We start from the raw sequence: 19,768 nt of genomic DNA on the forward strand, positions 1-19,768 counted from the left end.
GGCCGCCCCGACAGGATCCACCTGATCCCGATCCCGAGCCACCCCATCCCCCCTCCTCGCCGCTCCTCCTCTCGATCGGCCGCCTTCCCCCCATCTCCAGCTCCTGGCTGGCCGGACCCGCCGCCTTCCCTCTGTCACCAGAACCTGGTCGACCAGATCCTCCGCCACCCCTCCGTCCCACCTCCTGGCCGACAACCGGCGCAGCCGAGCAAGCGACGGCGGACGCTGGCGCAAGGGAGTCCATGTCGCCTGGACGCGCCAAAGCCGCCATGGACTTCCGGAAGCTGCATCCTCCTTCCATCCTCACCGCCTGATGCATTGGCAGAGTAGAAGACGGCCCCGACGGAAGCTACGGCGAACGGCGCGGCCAACAGAGCAACTCCACGGCGGAGGCGACATCAGCGGCGCCTTCAAATCCAGCAACGGTACGTGAACTTCCTCCCACTTGTCGCCTTCTTCTTCAAACTTCCCTTGCTTGACCTTCTTGCTTCATGCAGATGAACTTCGCGCCCTATGCAAGAAATGGATTGCCATACAGTTCCTCTCCTAGCTCTCCGACAAATTGCTCACAAGGTGGCCTATCAGCTGCTGGAAAAAGGTTAGCCTAACTTCTAGTCAGGGTATGGTTGAACTTCTTCCCTCTGCTTGTTATTTTCTTACAGCCATGTGAAGTTCAGGTGGTTTGTGAGCATCAGTCCAGGCTACAAAAGCTTTTTTAAAATCGGCCTACTTACATGTTGGGGAACGTTGCAAAAAACAAAAAATTTCCTACTCGTTTCACCAAGATCTTCTAGGAGTTCATCTAGCAACGAGTGATTAGATGCATCTACGTACCTTGTAGATCGCGAGCGGAAGCGTTCAAAAGAATGGTGATGATGTAGTCGTACTCGACGTGATCCAAATCACCGATGACCAGCGCCGAACGGACGGCACCTCCGCGTTCAACACACGTACGGAACAGCCACGTCTCCTCCTTGTTGATCCAGCAAGGGAGGGAGGAGAAGTTGAGGGAGATGGCACCAGAAGCAGCACGACGGCGTGGTGTTGATGGAGCTGCAGTACTCCGGCAGAGCTTCGCTAAGCACTATGGAGGAGGAGGAGGTGTTGGGGAGGGAGAAGGAGGCAACCAAAGGCCAAGGCGTTCAGGTATGAAGTCCCTCCTCTCCCCCCACTATATATAGGAGGGCCAAGGGGGGGTGGCCGGCCCTAGGAGATCCAATCTCCTAGGGGTGCGGCGGCCAAGGGGGGTTTCCCTCCCCCCCAAGGCACCTAGGAGGTGCCTTCCCCTCCTAGGACTCTTCCCCCTTCAAACCCTAGGCGCATGGGCCTATGTGGGGCTGGTGCCCTTGGCCCATGTAGGCCAAGGCGCACCCCCTACAGCCCATGTGGCCCCCCAGGAGAGGTGGACCCACCCGGTGGACCCCCGGGACCCTTCCGGTGGTCCCGGTACAATACCGATAACCCCGAAACTTGTCCCGATGCCCGAAACAGGACTTCCCATATATAAATCTTTACCTCCGGACCATTCCGGAACTCCTCGTGACGTCCGGGATCTCATCCGGGACTCCGAACAACATTCGGGTTACTGCATATACATATCCCTACAACCCTAGCGTAACCGAACCTTAAGTGTGTAGACCCTACGGGTTCGGGAGACAAGCAGACATGACCGAGACGACTCTCCGGTCAATAACCAACAGCGGGATCTGGATACCCATGTTGGCTCCCACATGCTCCACGATGATCTCATCGGATGAACCACGATGTCGAGGATTCTATCAACCCCGTACGCTATTCCCTTTGTCAATCGATATGTTACTTGCCCGAGATTCGATCGTCGGTATCCCAATACCTCATTCAATCTCGTTACCGGCAAGTCACTTTACTCGTACCGTAATGCATGATCCCGGGACTAGACACTTGGTCACTTTGAGCTCATTATGATGATGCATTACCGAGTGGGCCCAGTGATACCTCTCCGTCATACGGAGTGACAAATCCCAGTCTTGATCCATGTCACCCAACAGACACTTTCGGAGATACCCGTAGTCTACCTTTATAGTCACCCAGTTACGTTGTGATGTTTGGCATACCCAAAGCACTCCTACGGTATCCGGGAGTTACACGATCTCATGGTCTAAGGAAAAGATACTTGACATTGGAAAACTCTAGCAAACGAACTATACGATCTTGTGCTATGTTTAGGATTGGGTCTTGTCCATCACATCATTCTCCTAATGATGTGATCTCGTTATCAATGACATCCAGTGTCCATAGTCAGGAAACCATGACTATCTGTTGATCAACGAGCTAGTCAACTAGAGGCTCACTAGGGACATGTTGGTGTCTGTTATTCACACATGTATTACGATTTCCGGATAACACAATTATAGCATGAATAAAGACAATTATCATGAACAAGGAAATATAATAATAATGCTTTTATTATTGCCTCTAGGGCATATTTCCAACAGTCTCCCACTTGCACTAGAGTCAATAATCTAGTTACATTATGATGAATCGAACACCCATGGAATTCTGGTGTTGATCATGTTTTGCTCTAGGGAGAGGTTTAGTCAACGGATCTGCTATATTCAGGTCCGTATGTACTTTACAAATCTCTATGTCTCCATCTTGAACATTTTCACGAATGGAGTTGAAGCGACGCTTGATGTGCCTTGTCTTCTTGTGAAACCTGGGCTCCTTGGCAAGTGCAATAGCTCCAGTGTTGTCACAGAAGAGCTTGATCGGCCCCGACGCATTGGGTATGACTCCTAGGTCGGTGATGAACTCCTTCACCCATATTGCTTCATGTGCTGCCTCCGAGGCTGCCATGTACTCCGCTTCACATGTAGATCCCGCCACGACGCTTTGCTTGCAACTGCACCAGCTTACTGCCCCACCATTCAAAATATACACGTATCCGGTTTGTGACTTAGAGTCATCCAGATCTGTGTCGAAGCTAGCGTCGACGTAACCCTTTACGACGAACTCTTCGTCACCTCCATAAACGAGAAACATTTCCTTAGTCCTTTTCAGGTACTTCAGGATATTCTTGACCGCTGTCCAGTGTTCCTTGCTGGGATTACTTTGGTACCTTCCTACCAAACTGACGGCAAGGTTAACATCAGGTCTGGTACACAGCATGGCATACATAATAGAACCTATGGCTGAGGCATAGGGGATGATGCTCATCTCTTCTATATCTTCTGCCGTGGTCGGACATTGAGCTGAGCTCAATTTCATACCTTGTAACACAGGCAAGAACCCCTTCTTGGATTGATCCATATTGAACTTCTTCAATATCTTATCAAGGTATGTGCTTTGTGAAAGACCTATGAGGCGTCTCGATCTATCTCTATAGATTTTGATGCCTAATATTTAAGCAGCTTCTCCAAGGTCCTTCATTGAAAAACTTTTATTCAAGTAGGCCTTGATGCTGTCCAAGAGTTCTATATCATTTCCCATCAAAAGTATGTCATCTACATATAATATGAGAAATGCTACAGAGCTTCCACTCACTTTATTGTAAACGCAGGCTTCTCCATAAGTCTGCGTAAACCCAAACGCTTTGATCATCTCATCAAAGCGAATGTTCCAACTCCGAGATGCTTGCACCAGCCCATAAATCGAGCGTTGGAGCTTGCACACTTTGTCAGCATTCTTAGGATCGACAAAACCTTCCGGCTGCATCATATACAATTCTTCCTTAAGGAAACCATTAAGGAATGCCGTTTTGACATCCATTTGCCATATTTCATAATCATAGAATGCAGCAATTGCTAACATGATTCGGACGGACTTCAGCTTCGCTACCGGTGAGAAAGTCTCATCGTAGTCAACCCCTTGAACTTGTCGATAACCCTTAGCGACAAGCCGAGCTTCATAGATGGTCACATTACCATCCGCGTCTGTCTTCCTCTTAAAGATCCATTTATTTTCTATGGCTCGCCGTTCAACGGGCAAGTCAGTCAAAGTCCATACTTTGTTTTCATACATGGATCCTATCTCGGATTTCATGGTTTCTAGCCATTTGTCGGAATCCGGTCCCGCCATCGCTTCTTCATAGTTCGAAGGTTCACCATTGTCTAACAACATGATTTCCAAGACAGGGTTGCCGTACCACTCTGGTGCGGAACGTGTCCTTGTGGACCTTCGAATTTCAGTAGGAGCTTGATCAGAAGTATCTTGATCATTGTTAACTTCCTCTCTAGTTGGTGTAGGCACCTCAGGAACATTTTCTTGAGTTGCGCCATTTTCCGGTTCAAGAGGTAATACTTCATCAAGCTCTACTTTCCTCCCACTTACTTCTTTCGAGAGAAACTCTTTCTCCAGAAAGGACCCATTCTTGGCAACAAAGATCTTGCCTTCGGATCTGAGGTAGAAGGTGTACCCAATAGTTTCCTTTGGGTACCCTATGAAGACGCATTTTTCCGATTTGGGTTCGATCTTTTCAGGTTGAAGTTTCCTGACATAAGCGTCGCATCCCCAAACTTTTAGAAACGACAGCTTAGGTTTCTTCCCAAACCATAGTTCATACGGTGTCGTCTCAACGGATTTCGACGGAGCCCTATTTAAAGTGAATGCGGCAGTCTCTAAAGCATAGCCCCAAAAGGAAAGCGGTAAATCGGTAAGAGACATCATAGATCGCACCATATCTAACAGAGTGCGATTACGACGTTCGGACACACCATTACGCTGAGGTGTTCCAGGCGGCGTGAGTTGTGAAACTATTCCACATTTTCTTAAGTGTGTGCCAAACTCGTGACTCAAGTATTCTCCTCCACGATCTGATCGTAGAAACTTGATTTTCCTGTCACGTTGATTTTCAACCTCACTCTGAAATTCCTTGAACTTTTCAAAGGTTTCAGACTTGTGTTTCATTAAGTAGATATACCCATACCTACTTAAATCATCAGTGAGGGTGAGAACATAACGATAGCCACCGCGAGCCTCAACACTCATTGGACCGCACACATCGGTATGTATGATTTCCAATAAGTCGGTTGCTCGCTCCATTGTTCCTGAGAATGGAGTCTTGGTCATTTTACCCATAAGGCATGGTTCGCATGTGTCAAATGATTCATAATCAAAAGACTCTAAAAGTCCATCAGCATGGAGCTTCTTCATGCGTTTGACACCTATGTGACCAAGGCGGCAGTGCCACAGGTATGTGGAACTATCATTATCAACCTTACTTCTTTTGGTACTCACATTATGAATATGTGTAGCATCACGTTCGAGATTCATAAGGAATAAACCATTCACCATAGGAGCATGACCATAAAACATATCTCTCATATAAATAGAACAACCATTATTCTCGGATTTAAATGAGTAGCCATCTCGAATTAAACGAGATCCCGATACAATGTTCATGCTCAAAGCTGGCACTAAATAACAATTATTAAGGTTTAATACTAATCCCGAAGGGAGATGCAGAGGCAGCGTGCCGACGGCGATCACATTGACCTTGGAACCATTCCCGACGCGCATCGTCACCTCGTCCTTTGCTAGTTTCCGCTTATTCCGCAGCCCCTGCTTTGAGTTACAAATGTGAGCAACTGCACCGGTATCAAATACCCAGGAGCTACTACGGGCACTAGTAAGGTACACATCAATTACATGTATATCACATATACCTTTTGTTTTGCCGGCCTTCTTATCCGCTAAGTATTTAGGGCAGTTCCGCTTCCAGTGACCGCTTCCCTTGCAATAAAAGCACTCAGTCTCGGGCTTGGGTCCATTCCTTGGCTTCTTCCCGGCAGCTTGCTTGCCGGGCGCGGCAACCTCCTTGCCGTCCTTCTTGAAGTTCTTTTTACCCTTGCCTTTCTTGAACTTAGTGGTTTTATTGACCATCAACATTTGATGTTCCTTCCTGACTTCTACCTCTGCTGATTTCAGCATAGCAAATACTTCAGGAATGGTCTTTTCCATCCCCTGCATATTGAAGTTCATCACAAAGCTCTTGTAGCTTGGTGGAAGCGACTGGAGGATTCTGTCAATGACCGCATCATCCGGGAGATTAACTCCCAGCTGAGTCAAGCGGTTATGCAACCCAGACATAGTGAGTATGTGCTCACTGACAGAACTGTTTTCCTCCATCTTACAGCTGAAGAATTTGTCGGAGACTTCATATCTCTCGACCCGGGCATGAGCTTGGAAAACCATTTTCAGCTCTTCGAACATCTCATATGCTCCATGTCTCTCAAAACGCTTTTGGAGCCCCGGCTCTAGGCTGTAAAGCATGCCGCACTGAACGAGGGAGTAGTCATCGGAACGTGCCTGCCAAGTGTTCATAACATCTTGTTCTGCAGGGAGAACGGGTGCGTCACCAAGCGGTGCTTGTAGGACATAATCTTTCTTGGCAGCTATGAGGATGATCCTCAGGTTCCGGACCCAGTCCGTATAGTTGCTGCCATCGTCTTTCAGCTTAGTTTTCTCTAGGAACGCGTTGAAGTTGAGGACTACGTTGGCCATTTGATCTACAAGACATATTGTAAAATATTTAGACTAAGTTCATGATAATTAAGTTCAACTAATCAAATTATTAGTGAACTCCCACTTAGATTAGACATCCCTCCAGTCATCTAAGTATTACATGATCCGAGTTAACTAGACCGTGTCCGATCATCACGTGAGACGGACTAGTCAACATCGGTGAACATCTTCATGTTGATTGTATCTTCTATACGACTCATGATCGACCTTTCGGTCTTCTGTGTTCCGAGGCCATCTCTGTACATGCTAGGCTCGTCAAGTCAACCTAAGTGTTTGCATGTGTAAATCTGTCTTACACCCGTTGTATGTGAACGTCTGAATAAAACACCCGATCATCACGTGGTGTTTTGAAACAGCGAACTGTCGCAACGGTGCACAGTTAGGGTGAACACTTCTTGAAATTATTGTGAGGGATCATCTTATTTACTACCGTCGTTCTAAGTAAACAAGATGCAAAACATGATAAACATCACATGCAATCAAATAATAAACGTGACATGATATGGACAATATCACATAGCTCCTTTGATCTCCATCTTGGGGCTCCATGATCATCTTGTCACCGGCTTGACACCATGATCTCCATCATCATGATCTCCATCATCGTGTCTCCATGAAGTTGCTTGCCAACTATTACTTCTACTACTATGGCTAACGCGTTTAGCAATAAAGTAAAGTAATTTACATGGCGTTTCTCGATGACACGCAGGTCATTAAAAGAATAAAGACAACTCCTATGGCTCCTGCCGGTTGTCATACTCATCGACATGCAAGTCGTGAATCCTATTACAATAGCATGAACATCTCATACATCACATATAGATCATTCATCATTCATCACAACTTTGGCCATATCATATCACAAACCACTTGCTGCAAAAACAAGTTAGACGTCCTCTAATTGTTGTTGCAAGTTTTACGTAGCTGAATTAGGGTTCTAGCAAGAACGTCTTCTTACCTACGTTAAAGCCACAACGTGATTTGTCAACTTCTATTTACCCTTCATAAGGACCCTGTTCAACGATTCCGCTCCAACTAAAGTGGGAGAGACAGACACCCGCCAGCCACCTTATGCAACTAGTGCATGTTAGTCGGTGGAACCGGTCTCACGTAAGCGTACGTGTAAGGTTGGTCCGGGCCGCTTCATCCCACAATACCGCTGAAGCAAGAAAGGACTAGTAACGGCAAGAAAGTTGACAAATCTACGCCCACAACTAATTGTGTTCTACTCGCGCAAGAAGAACTACGCATAGACCTAGCTCATGATGCCACTGTTGGGGAACGTTGCAGAAAACAAAAAATTTCCTACTCGTTTCACCAAGATCTTCTAGGAGTTCATCTAGCAACGAGTGATTAGATGCATCTACGTACCTTGTAGATCGCGAGCGGAAGCGTTCAAAAGAACGGTGATGATGTAGTCGTACTCGACGTGATCCAAATCACCGATGACCAGCGCCGAACGGACGGCACCTCCGCGTTCAACACACGTACGGAACAGCCACGTCTCCTCCTTGTTGATCCAGCAAGGGAGGGAGGAGAATTTGAGGGAGATGGCACCAGCAGCAGCACGACGGCGTGGTGTTGATGGAGCTGCAGTACTCCGGCAGAGCTTCGCTAAGCACTATGGAGGAGGAGGTGTTGGGGAGGGAGAAGGAGGCAACCAAAGGCCAAGGCGTTCAGGTATGAAGTCCCTCCTCTCCCCCCACTATATATAGGAGGGCCAAGGGGGGGTGGCCGGCCCTAGGAGATCCAATCTCCTAGGGGTGCGGCAGCCAAGGGGGGTTTCCCTCCCCCCCAAGGCACCTAGGAGGTGCCTTCCCCTCCTAGGACTCTTCCCCCTTCAAACCCTAGGCGCATGGGCCTATGTGGGGCTGGTGCCCTTGGCCCATGTAGGCCAAGGCGCACCCCCTACAGCCCATGTGGCCCCCCGGGACAGGTGGACCCACCCGGTGGACCCCCGGGACCCTTCCGGTGGTCCCGGTACAATACCGATAACCCCGAAACTTGTCCCGATGCCCGAAACAGGACTTCCCATATATAAATCTTTACCTCCGGACCATTCCGGAACTCCTCGTGACGTCCGGGATCTCATCCGGGACTCCGAACAACATTCGGGTTACTGCATATACATATCCTTACAACCCTAGCGTAACCGAACCTTAAGTGTGTAGACCCTACGGGTTCGGGAGACAAGCAGACATGACCGAGACGACTCTCCGGTCAATAACCAATAGCGGGATCTGGATACCCATGTTGGCTCCCACATGCTCCACGATGATCTCATCGGATGAACCACGATGTCGAGGATTCTATCAACCCCGTACGCTATTCCCTTTGTCAATCGATATGTTACTTGCCCGAGATTCGATCGTCGGTATCCCAATACCTCGTTCAATCTCGTTACCGGCAAGTCACTTTACTCGTACCGTAATGCATGATCCCGTGACCAGACACTTGGTCACTTTGAGCTCATTATGATGATGCATTATCGAGTGGGCCCAGTGATACCTCTCCGTCATACGGAGTGACAAATCCCAGTCTTGATCCATGTCACCCAACAGACACTTTCGGAGATACCCGTAGTCTACCTTTATAGTCACCCAGTTACTTGTGACGTTTGGCATACCCAAAGCACTCCTACGGTATCCGGGAGTTATACGATCTCATGGTCTAAGGAAAAGATACTTGACATTGGAAAACTCTAGCAAACGAACTATACGATCTTGTGCTATGTTTAGGATTGGGTCTTGTCCATCACATCATTCTCCTAATGATGTGATCTCGTTATCAATGACATCCAGTGTCCATAGTCAGGAAACCATGACTATCTGTTGATCAACGAGCTAGTCAACTAGAGGCTCACTAGGGACATGTTGGTGTCTGTTATTCACACATGTATTACGATTTCCGGATAACACAATTATAGCATGAATAAAGACAATTATCATGAACAAGGAAATATAATAATAATGCTTTTATTATTTCCTCTAGGGCATATTTCCAACATTACAGCCATGTGAAGTTTAGGTAGTTTGTGAGCATCAGTCCAGGCTACAAAAGCTTTTTTAAAATCTGCCTGCTTATAGCCATGTGAAGTTCATGTAGTTTGTGAGCATCAGTCTAGGCTACAAATAGTAGTAAATCTACCTTCTTACATCCATGTGAAGTTTAGGTAGTTTGTGAGCATTAGTCCAGGCTACAAAAGCTTTTTTAAAATCTGCCTGCTTACAGCCATGTGAAGTTCAGGAAGTTTGTGAGCATCAGTCCAGGCTTCAAATAGTAGTAAATCTGCCTGCTTACATCCATGTGAAGTTTAGGTAGTTTGTGAGCATCAGTCCAGGCTACAAATAGTAGTAAATCTGTTTGCATTCACATGTGAAAAGCCATGTGAAGTTCAGGTTGTGAATAATGCTAAGTTCAGTTACAAAGGTATAGGCGGATGTAACTTGTGTGCTAATAAACATTTTTTTTCTTTTATGTCAGGAAGACGAGAGACGCATGAAGAAGCTCAGAAGTTCCCAGCAGCAAGTACTTAATCCCAAGCCCATACGCGTTGCACCACCCCCTCAATGGGTCACACCTCAAACGCACCAACAGCATTGCCAACCTGCTCCAAACCGAAAATGGATGACACCCGAAACACTTGGAGACTTCCAAGATGCTGGGTCACAGCCCTATCCACACAACTTTGCGCCTCCACCTAATTGGGTGACGCTGGAAATCCCCCGCGGATTCTTTTTATCCACGAGCAGACTCCCAAGCATGTCGATGGAGGAGGGGGTTAGCTCAAGTCCTGCGTGTAACTCTGGAGCTTATCATGGTGTGCCTCGTCAACGCCAAAGGGAAGCAACTAAACAGTATCCCAGGACAAATCCAACAGGAACACACACACACACACGGAGGAGAGTGCTCTGCACACTACCACCTTGGATCCTGCTGTTGCTGCTGCTACAAGTCAGAATTGTACGGGACATAAGGTAGATGGATTGCTTCACAAACAAAAAGAGCAAACCAATACCAGGATCGCAATACCTCCACAACCACCTCAAGCAAAAAGGACGCAAACAAGAGAGAGGCCATCTTCAGCCCTCCTTCCTCCCCGTGATCCACTCATGCATCCTGCTATGATTACTCCACCGTGCCCCATCCCAGAGGGACAGCAGCAGACTCTGGTGGAGTTGCAATCATACACGCACGTAAGTGAAACAAATATTTACATGCACATCTTGTATTATCTGCAAATTTTCTGCTCCCTCCAGGATAACAAGTTCATAAACTGCATTTTAACATGTTGTTTGGATTATTTTTTCTTTTTCTATAGATGCTGGATCTCCCGGATTATCTAATACCAAGACTAAAGATGTGATTCCAAGATGTAGAGAAAGCAAGTGAATTTTATAACAGATACGCCAGACACGCTGGTTTTGGAATCAGGAAGACGGGAGGGAATGACAATCACAAGTATTTTGTTTGCGCGTTCCAAGGGAAACACACAACTTCTGTTTCAGAGCCTGACAGGCGGCGAAAGAAAACATCGCAGAGGACAGGCTGCAATGCAAGAATGAAGGTGAAGATGTAGGAGGATAACACATGTGTGGCGGTGGACATTGAGTACAATCATAATCACCAACTCATGCAAACTGATGACATGTTGGTATTCTTGCACTCACACAAAAATTATGACCCCACTATTTTGGAGTATGTAAAACTCCTGCAGTACCATGATGTCAAGCACACAACAATCATGTCCATGCTATCTGAAAATGAAGATGGAAGCTACTTCCTAAGCATGACCGGACGAGACTTACTAAACCAGACAGTATTCAAACATCCACATACTGCAATGCACATAGCATCCTAAGTCACAACCCTTTGCTAGCAAAAAAAATAAAATGAATATTTGCATCTAATTTGCAGGAAAGCCATGAATGCAAGGAAAGATGATTTGGATGATGTGTTGAAACTTGTTTCATTCTTCAACGACATGAAGGCAATCAATGATGAGTTTTTCTATGGCATACAAGTAGACAAGGACAAGTCAATCAAAAACATTTTCTGGTCCAATGCAAGCTGCTGAGGAGCATATCAAGACTTTGGTGATTGCATAACATTTGACACAACTTACAAAACCAACAGATTTCATATGCCTCTGGGAGTGTTTGTTGGAACAAACCACCACTTACAGTCAACAATATTTGTTGTTGCCCTTATCAGAGACGAAGATGCAAAGTCATTCAAGTGGTTGTTCGATACATTTGTACGTTACATGAACAACAAGCACCCAACTTGCATTCTAACAGGTGAGTTCAAAAAAAAACTCTACAAGTTTCATCATCTTTTCAGTCTATGGGTCTGTATTGGGTATATTTGGTTTTATCTGAAAATAATGTACAACAAGTAGTTCAACCATTGTTAGCACAGAAGTCCAACTAACAGTACAAGAAAGAGAAATTATCTATCACATGTTTAGAAAAAAAAATAGTTATGAATGTGAAGTTCAAGTACAGGAATCATAGAAGTTCAAGGACAAAAAACTGTAAGAAAAAATATGTAACATGTCCAGAAAAATATAGTTATTTATGTGAAGTTCAAGCACTGGTACCACAGAAGTTCAAGAACACTGCTGTAAGAAAATTTGAGTGTGACACTACTAGGTAGTCCTACTGCTACCTGTTAAGTTCAAGCACTGGTACCACAGAAGTTCAAGAACACTGCTGTAAGGAAAAATACATGTGACATTTTTAGATAGTCATATTGCTACATGTGAAGTTCAAGTACGTGTACAACATAAGTTCACCATCACTGCAAAAAGAAGCAAGTTTCATTTATTTTAATTCATGCAGACCAGTGCCCATTGATGGCGAAAGCTATACCACAAACATTCCCAAACACCGTCCACAAGCTATGTCGTTGGCACATCCTGAAGAAATACAAGGAATACCTTGCGTTCCTGTACAAAAAGTATAAAACATTCAAAGAGGAGTTCACACCTATATTAAACTGGCCGCTGATGCCAATGGAGTTTGAAACTGCCTGGGCTGAACTCGTGCACAAGTACAACCTGGAGAACGACCAGATGATGATCCAGTTGTGGAGTGATAGGAAAATGTGGATTTCAGCATATTAAAAGAACATTTTCTATGCCAGAATGACTTCCACACAACGCAGCGAGAGCATAAACCACGTGCTCAAGAGAGGGTTTGTCAAGGGGACCCAGAACCTACACAAGTTTGCTAGGCGGGTAAATGCTTGCATACAAACTCGGATACAAAAGGAGAACGAGCAAACAATGACCAGCATGGTATGAACACAAAAAAAAGAACCCCATCATATTGTGTTTTCCTTCAAACATGTGCACTTTGAATTTAAAAAAATGAAACCCATAACTCTACTTCGACTAATATCTTATTTTTTGACATGTGCAGACCAATCATGTGACAAAAACAACCTACGGCTACGAGGAAGACATGTCTATCAAGTACAGAGAGCCGTGTACACCGAGATGAGGACTAGGATGAGAAAAGCCACGCTATTTCGTGCAAAGCCTACAACAGATCCCACTAAGTACCTTGTGTACTACCACAACAAGGTTGGCCATGATAATGAAGAAAGATTTTCCTGGTCAAAGCATGAATTCTAGGTTTTTGCTGACCCAAAGAATGAAATATACGAGTGTGAATGCAAGCTTTGGACACACACAGGTGAGCGGAAAAACAAACTCACTAAATAGCTAAACTAGTAGTCTCATATCAAAATATGTGAAACTCATTGCTGGCTCACAAACTATGTATTCTGTATTCATCGCAAAATGCAGGCCTGTTCTGCCTTCACATCATGAACATACTGGACTGCCTGAAGCCTGACAAATTTCCAAACAAGTATATCCTCAAACGGTACACAAAGACTGCAAAATCACAGCCAACCTTTGATACAAGGGACTACAACACAACCGCATCGGATGGCAGCTCAAGACTATCAAAGCAAAACATCTTGCTGCAGCTAAATTTGATGGTTAACAAGAAAGCGATGAGATGTGACGAGCAATATGATAGAGCCTACTATGTTCTCAAGAGGCTCGTGGAAGAGCTTGATGCAATACATTCAGCAAATCGAGCGGATGCTGACGAAAGGATGGCTCAAGAGGATGCTGAAATTGAAGATGACCTTCATTATTATGCAGCTGAAATGCTAAATGCCGCTGCTCATGCCAACCAATGCAAGTAGGATGTTGACCAATCAATGGAGCAGCGCTAGTAAGAGACGATGAAACTGCCGTTGTACTCTAAAACAAAGGGTAGGAAGAAAATTTCTGCAGCAAAGAGAAGTGACAAGAGAGCTCAAATAAAGGCACCACGTGCAGGAAGAGTCATCATGCTCGATGAGAACGGAGTGCCACTTGGACACAGGAAATTCAGTGTGTGCAGCCAGGTTGCGGGACACAACAAGCTCACCTGTCCAACACTCTTGGAAAGAAACGATACCGAGGTGGTCAAGCAACCCAAAGTTCAAAAACAACAGCCCAAAGTTATAGAACAAAAGAAGGGACCACACCCAAAGAAAGCAAGCAGCAGGCTTTGTATCATATGCAAGCAGTATGAACCACATAATGCAAGAACATGCCCAAAGCACGCAGATGCTGAAAAGACAAGCAAAAGGCCAGAGAAGAAACAGAAAGCAAAACCTAGAGACAACAACAAGAAAGTGGTGGAAGATGAAGAGGAAGAAGAAGATGAATACACAATCGAAGAATAGGAAGACGAAGAGGAAGAGGAAGAGGACGATGAAGAGCAAGAGGAAGAAGATGATGAAGAGGAAGAGGACGATGAAGAGGAAGATAAAGAAGAAGATGAAGAGGAAGAGGTACATGTCAAGCAAAAACCACCACAACCAAAGCCTAGGAGGAGCGCAAGGCTGATGAACAGTTAGACCAGGTCAATTAAACAAAGTGAACTTATGTCATGTCAATGTGCAGAATATTATTCCACTTTTGAAAAAGTAGTTTAGGAGAAAGCTTACTTGAACTTTTATTGCTGAAGTTTCAAAGCAATTATACAGTAGAAGTTCAAGTAAGCTTACTGCATAAGTACTAGTATAGTATAAGAGGAGGTGCTGGTGATGTATTGCATGAGAGAGCAAGCAGTAGTAAAATGAAAAAATATACAATGTGAAGTTCAAGTAATATTACAGCAGAAGTCCTGATATATTATGGCAGGAAGTGCTATACTGGTGATATATTACATGCAAAGTGCAAGCAAGAATAAAAATGAAAAATATACACTATGAAGTTCAAGCAACATTACAGTGGAAGTTCTGGTATACTATGGCATGAGGTGCTGGTGTTGTATTCCATAAAAGAGCAACCAGCAAATAATTATACAGTCTGAAGTTCAGGTTAGCTTACAGAAGAAGTTTTGGTATATAAAATCATATAAAATCGATGTAGGAAAGAATATAATTAAAAAAATTAAAGTTTTGCCGTATGAACTAAGGTTAGCAAGCCTCAGACAACAGGCTCAGATATGAAGTTTTGTTTGGATACGTGCAGAAGTTCATGTACAATCCCGACAAAAACATAAAGAAAATTGAAGGAGTGTATGAGAATATTTTTGCACAAAGTTATAGTTGAAATCCGTTCGCAGTTGAAAAATCACAAAAAACAAATATAGATTCTATGCAAAAGGCTACGTATTGGTTGGGTTGAAAAATAAAAATACATTACACAACACAGAAAATCCTAGCCATCTGAAAACCAACAGCCCAGCCAGATCTCAAGCAGAAGTTCAAATCAAAGATCATATGCTGGGGCCCAAAATTAAACAACACAAAAAAATGAGCAGTTCAACCATAGCCGAGGGAGAAGTTCAGGTACATCTGTTGGGGAAAGACATACTACACATGGATACTGAAAACGATGCATTATATTGAAATTCACAAGCCAAATCGTTCCTCATACCAAATACATTTGTCCTCAAATATCATAAGTAATAGTGCTGCAGCTATAGATACACAAATCACTAAACAATTCTTACAACCAAATCTTTACAGAATCGTTCCAATCACTATCAAACCTAAATCTTTACGAGATCAAATCTACACTAAAACTAATGCTTCGACTTCACGGGCCAAAGGACTGGATCTCTTTAGGAAGCTCTGCACGCACGACTTCATTCTTCTCGCTAAAGATTAGAGTGTGCATGAACTCAGCCTTCCAGTCATTTGCAGCAGCCTACCAATAGGAAAATGAAACAATGGGTTTAGTAAAGGATAACTAAAACCACAGCAGGAGCGGCTCAACAAAAACACACAACAAAAATGAGAAGGATGATCAGACAAGAACAAGGACAAAACATACCTCCACATCACCAAAATCATCAACGAGCTCATCGCCATCATATGTAGAGCAAAACTTCACGGCAAAGAAACCATAATCATTATTCACTTGCTTTGGAACATCGATAAAAGTCGGCCTCTTTGCAATAGTCACCTAGTTAGGCTGCTTGCTCGCTTTGTACGCAGCCTTGTCGTACACATCATCGAGCAACCCAACAAATCTCTTGATCTGCAGAAAATGCCAAAATAAGATGAAGTCAAAAACATGTTAACCTAAATAGTTAGGTTCAGGTACATAAAAGGGACACTTGCATACGATCCAGCTAAACAAATATGAGAAGTTCAACTATCAAATGATAGTCAGTTCAAGCAGTATTACCAAAACAGAGACAGAAAACATATTTTGTCAACACAAGCCATAGTAAACTTCGTGCCAAACAAGCAGATATGAAAGGAGGTTCAGGCTAAGAAACACTCACGATATTTTGGCAGTCTCCATGGAAACTTGTTCGCGATGTTCCCTTATTGTTGTAAGGTAGTGAATCAGGGATGTCAATGCTCCCATGATATCTATTCAGCACATACACACTGTAGTGAGCCATTGTGCCAATTGGCTTGAATAGTATAAAAAACTGCCAAGAATGAAAGAAATGGTGAACACAAACTATAAAGCAAAGGTGTTGAACAACTGGGATGAACACAAACTTCTTGACAAACACAGCAAATGGATGTACATAAAATTAAAAAAAAGCAAAGAGTTATGAAAACCTAACCAGCTTTGCGTTAAGAAGGTCTTCTCCCTTGCTAACAAACATTGGGAGGAGTTTAGCCGAATTTTTTGCATCGAACTTTGGAACTGTTGCAGCGAAGAAATCATACTCCAGGCAGTATTGTGCATTTACAAAAACACAATTAAAACACCTCCCGAATGCCACTACAACAAAACTAGAGGAAAAAAGGGATATAGGGATGCAAAGAACAAAAACCTGTATGAAGTAGGGACTAAGTACAACCCTGTCAGCACTAGTAAATATCTCATAGGTCTTCGGCTTATCCTTCCACAAATTTATGAGATAATCCATTATGTCTCCTTCCATCAGCTGCCCTTCACCAAAGAGGGTATAAAGCACACGTCCTGTGAGGTCAATCCCATTCCAAGGGATGGTAAACATGCAGTAGCTTGTGCTGTAGATTTAAAAGGATGGGGAAAATATTAGAAGTTCAGACACAATAGCACATAGAAGTTCAGATACTATAACTCAAAAGGCAAGGGGAGATAAACAGAAGTTCAGATACTACAACAACAGAAGTTCAGACACTATAACTCCAAGGCAAGGGAGAAATGAACAAAAGTCCACATACTACAACAACAGAAGTTCAAACACAAAGTAGCATCTCTGGTAGCAACAAAGTTAAGAAGAAAAAAACTCACTCAGAATACTTCTCCAGACCCTCTTCACTAAGCACATAATGTCTCAACTTCCGGGCCTCGGATAGATGAGGGTAACTGTATTTTTTTACGGGAGCGACAGCACAACGCCACTTCAAAGGCAATCTTGATGCTCGCTTGGAGGTAGTTATGTTGACAGACTCAACTGTCGGTTTCCTCCTGGTGATGACAACATTCTTCCCACCTCTCCCAGCAACAGTACCAGTAGCAGATTTACCATTCTTCGGGTAATCAATCTTTTCAAAATCATTATCAGACGAAATCACTTCTGCTTCGGCCGCTTCGACTGCACCAACCTTCCTGGAGCAAGGGGTTTTTGGAGTACCACAAATACCACCAGCCTGCTTCCCCAACTAGGAAGGAATAAGGGTTTGAGGTCTATCATCTTCTATCGGAGTTGTACTCATCGATTCCTCCCTAGGCTGGTATTCCTGTGACCCGAGGAATGAGTAGTGGTAATCTATCAAGTCCAACGGATCCACTGTCAAAGAGAAGGAGGAGAAAAAACACAATTAAATATAACTGAAGTTCAGGCACAGCACAAATGTGCAGTCCAACTAAATATAGATGACATGGTTACTACTCAAGCTAATCTAAAAAATTTAGTTGCATTTAAAAACTAAAAGAAGTTCAGGCACAACCAAAGGCACGGTTCAAGATAAATTGATGAACTGGAAAACATTCAACTACAGCTAACAAAAGCATAGAAAGGCATCATCTTTGAAGTTCAAGTAGAAGAAATGCTCGTGTCCAAGTAAGCAATGGAAGGGAAAAAATACTGAAACAAAACACACAAGCAAAATAAAAAAAGATCAAAAATGAAGTTCATGTACAAGGAATGCTCCTCTCCATCTGAAACCAGAAGCCAGCAAGATCTCAAGCAGAAGTTCAAGTTCAAGAAAGAATGAAGTTCATGTAGAATAAAAGATGTAGTATAGGTAAGAAATCCAAGTTACAAGACTTACATGTGTAGTAGCCAAACAGAGCTTGGAAGTATGTCTCAAACAGGTTGGAAGAAGCGATTGAGTACAGCCACGTCTTCCTGATATCCGCGATATTTTCATCGGAGTAGTTTGCAAGAACCCCATCATGAAACGAATTAACATTCGTAAGTATGAAGAATCCGCAGTCGATACTGCCATCAAACACAAAAAAGAACAGTGTTAGAACAAAAAAGAAAGCCAATGAATAAAACAAGTCGCACCTTACGTACAACTACAGTTAAACAGAAGTGATAGAGACAAAGTGGAACTCATACTTGTTATTCTGCTGGGGGACATCAATCCAATCCAAAAGGAAATGGTCAATAGTAATTGGGTTGAAGGGTGTCTCCCTGTCGTTGCTGGCATTGTTCCAAAGCTTCTTGATGTTATCGGTCATCCACCGAAACAGGCGTACCGCACAATCATCTTCTGGTCCATAGTGGGAGTCAAGAAGTTGGAACCTTGAATTCTTCAGGTCAAGGAATATCGACACCCAATGACCGACACCACCCATGGAAGCAGGAATCTCAGGCGGGTCAAAAGTGGGGAAAACAACCTGGAGTAACATAAACACATGTATTATTGAAAACTGAAAATTAATATCAAACGGTACAAAGAAAAATAAAACAATACAAACACAGTGGATCGCAATGCAAAACTAATAGAGATGCACAGAACAAGATATTGCATACCGAATCATGTGCATCCATGCTATCTGGACCAGTCGCCAAGAAGTACTTCCTCACATGGGAATCAAATTGACCTCTGAAAATCTTGTCCTAAAATAATGCAGACAACACCAACATATGAAAAATACAAAAATGAGACAAACAAGTTTTAACTAAAAAATGGTAAGGAACAAAACAGAAAAGAAATCACTATATGGTTGACTTACACAGACCCAATACGGCAGGATGAGTTTGTCTGATCCCTAGTACTTCGCACGTAGACAGTAGAGTGCAACCTCAGCCACATTAGATCGAAGCATTCTGCGAGGAGCAAAAGATATTGCGACATCCTCAACAGAAGCTTCGCACTCATTGTTTTGGAACATAATCATTGATCTAAAACAAGCAAACAGAAAGTAAAAGAAGTTCAGCATCAGGAACTCAGGAAGTTCATAACACATGTAAGCACAGAAGTTTAGCTACATCACATCAGGCAGTACAAAAAGGGCAGAAGTTCAGCACCAGAGAAGTAAAAAAATAGAAGTTCGGCAACATAGAGTAAAGAAGTTCAGGTATGAAACCATAGGCAGTTCATAGGGGGTATATGGATGTAAAAATTGAACAACTGCACTCACGTCTTGGAACGGACATTCTTAAGCCTAATTACACTGAAATAAAAGTCATCAACCTTCTTTCGGACGACAGCAAGGTCACTATCGTCTCAGCAAAAACAAATAGCAATTAAGAGCAACATCTCAAGCACATAGATTCACGACAGTTTAATTAATAGCAACATTCAAGCACAACATTCAAACACAAGCACATCTCAGCATTAC

Source organism: Triticum dicoccoides, chromosome 7B (assembly GCF_002162155.2).
Source record: "Triticum dicoccoides isolate Atlit2015 ecotype Zavitan chromosome 7B, WEW_v2.0, whole genome shotgun sequence".
NCBI classification, from domain to species: domain Eukaryota; kingdom Viridiplantae; phylum Streptophyta; class Magnoliopsida; order Poales; family Poaceae; genus Triticum; species Triticum dicoccoides.